This window comes from Salvelinus sp. IW2-2015, unplaced genomic scaffold (assembly GCF_002910315.2).
Source record: "Salvelinus sp. IW2-2015 unplaced genomic scaffold, ASM291031v2 Un_scaffold2593, whole genome shotgun sequence".
NCBI classification, from domain to species: domain Eukaryota; kingdom Metazoa; phylum Chordata; class Actinopteri; order Salmoniformes; family Salmonidae; genus Salvelinus; species Salvelinus sp. IW2-2015.
In genome coordinates, this window is record NW_019943901.1 from 105,369 (window position 1) to 108,390 (window position 3,022).

The 3,022-nt window shown below is 41.8% G+C and overlaps 1 pseudogene; it reads right to left on the reverse strand.

Moving 5' to 3' along the window:
- Nucleotides 1-3,022, reverse strand: part of LOC112074339 (teneurin-4-like) — a 66,519-nt pseudogene that overhangs the window by 31,496 nt on the left and 32,001 nt on the right.

Sequence of the window (3,022 nt, forward strand, 5' to 3'; positions counted from 1 at the left end):
TTCTTGGACGAGGTGGTTGAGAGTGACAAGGTGGGTTTGGAGCGAGGTGGGTTTGGACGAGGTGGGTTTGGAAGAGGTGAGTTTGGACCGAGGTGGGTTTTGGCGAGGTGGGTTTTGGACGAGGGTGGGTTTGGAAGAGGTTGGTTTGGACGAGGTGAACGGAAGGGAGTTATATAGGGGGTGTGTTAAGATTTGAATAAGATAAATAAAAAAATAGAAAGACCCTCCTTGGAGGTAAACTGGGCCTTGATGACAAGGTAAAGCCAGCATGGAGAGCACTGTACACGCCACCGTTACAAAGGATATTTCGCATAAGATCAGTCTGTCTCTCTCCCTGTCTCTCTTAAATGATCAGTCTCTCTCTCTCTGTCTCTCTCACTTTTTGTGGGTCTGTGTAATCTGAGGGAAATATGTGTCTCTAATATGGTCATACATTTGTCAGGAGGTCAGGAAGTGCAGCTCGGTTTCCACCTCATTTTTTGCAGTATGCACATACACTGTCTTCTCTTGAAAGCCAGGTCTGCCTARGGCAGCCTTTCTCAATAGCAAGGCTATGCTCACTGATTCTGTACATAGTCAAAGCTTTCCTTAAATTTGGGTCAGTCACAGTGGCCAGAATTTAATGGCTCTTTTCTGGATTTTGATAATTAGCGGGTATCGGCCTAATTCTGCTCTGCGTTATTTAATGTTTTAAATTGTACACTGAGGATATTTTTGCAGAATTCTGCATGCAGAGTCTCTCTCTCTCTCATATGACCAGTCTGTCTCTCTCTCTCTCAATTCAATTCAATTGACTTTATTGACATGGCAAGTTAGTATTACTTACATTGTCAAAGTATACATATCGAAAAATTTCAATAAAATATATATGTATATATATACACAATATATATATATATTTATATATAAATAAATGGTGGGACTAACAGCAATAATAATAGTAGTAGTGGACATGGGATTACCATTAATAACAGCTACAACAACAATATTAATCAGAACAACAATACATTAAAGCAACAGTAGTAGACCAGTGTCAACATGACTGAGAAGACACATCTCTCTCTCTCATATGACCAGTCTGTCTCTCTCTCTCTCTCTCTCTCATATGACCAGTTTGTTTCTCTCTCTGTCTCTCTCATATGACCAGTCTGTCTAACACACCAGCATGACTGATTTATCTCCTAATTCCTTCTCAGTTCCAACAGATTACCAGCAGTAGAAACTTCTAGCCTGGTCCCAGATCTGTTTGTGCCGTATTGCCAACTCCTATGGTGCAAATAACAAGGTTTGTGTTTGAAAGACCAAGCTAAGATTCCACGGGGTGTGAGCAGGTGGGTCTTCCAACAAAATGAGTCCCTTTTTGGGTCATTTAACATGGTGAAAAACCCCTGTTTCATTCTTTCATAAAGAGAACATTATCAATTTAATAAAAAACACGTTTTCCCATCTGAAGAGGTTAAATAAAAATATGACTGTAGTAAGTGCCTATTAAAGTAACAGCCTAAATCTCCTTCCTTCTTAAACCAGCTAAAAGAAAAATAGAAAAATCTATGTACAGTGTGTGCAAATGTAGAAGAGTAGGGAGGTAAGGCAATAAATAGGCCCAAGAGGTGAAAATAATTACAATTTAACATTAATACTGGAGTGATAGATGTGCAGATGATGATGTACAAGTAGAGATACTGGGGTGCAAAAGAGCAAGAGGATAAATAACAATAAGGGGATGATGTAGTTGGGTGGGCTATTTACAGATGGGCTGTMTACAGGTYCAGTGATCGGTYAGCTGCTCTGACAGCTGATGCTTAAAGTTAGTGAGGGAGATATGAGTCTCCAACTTCAGTGATTTTTGCAATTCGTTCCAGTCATTGGCAGCAGAGAACTGGAAGGAAAGGCAGCCAAAGGAGGTGTTGGCTTTGGGGATGACCAGTGAGATATACCTGCTGGAGCGCGTGTTATGGGTGGGTGTTGCTATGGTGACCAGTGAGCTGAGATAAGGCGGGGCTTATCTCAGACTTATAGATGACCTGGAGCCAGTGGGTTTTTTGTTTGCGATGAATATGTAGCGAGGGCCAGCCGATAAGAGGTCGCAGTGGTGGGTAGTATATGATGGCACTGTGATGACTGCATGCAGTTTGCTGAGTAGAGTGTTGGGGTATTTTGTAAATGACATCGTCGAAGTCAAGGATCGGTAGGATAGTCAGTTTTACGATGGTATGTTTGGTGGCATGAGTGAACATTCACCCTCAGTCAATAGGAGACTGAACATTCACCTCAGTCAATAGGAGACTGACATTCACCTCAGTCAATAGGAGACTGAACATTCACCTCAGTCAATAGGAGACTGAACATTCACCTCAGTCAATAGGAGACTGAACATTCACCTCAGTCAATAGGAGACTGAACATTCACCTCAGTCAATAGGAGACTGCCATTCACCTCAGTCAATAGGAGACTGAAACATTCACTCAGTCAATAGGAGACTGAACATTCACCTCAGTCAATAGGAGACTGCACATTCACCTCAGTCAATAGGAGACTGAACATTCACCTCAGTCAATGGGAGACTTAACATTCACCTCAGTCAATAGGAGGACTGAACATTCACCTCAGTCAATAGGAGACTGAACATTCACCTCAGTCAATAGGAGGACTAACATTCCCTCAGTCAATAGGAGACTGAAAACATTCACCTCAGTCAATAGGAAGACTGAACATTCACCTCAGTCAATAGGAGACTGAACATTCACCTCATTCAATAGGAGACTGAAACATTTCACCTCAGTCAATAGGAGACTGAACATTCACCTCAGTCAATAGGAGCTGAACATTCACCTCAGTCAATAGAGGACTGAACATTCACCTCAGTCAATAGGAGACTTAACATTCACCTCAGTCAATAGGAGACTTAACATTCACCTCAGTCAATAGGGGACTGAACATTCCCTCAGTCAATAGGGACTGAACATTCACCTCAGTCAATATAGGAGTCTGAACATTCACCTCAGTCAATAGGAGACGAGAT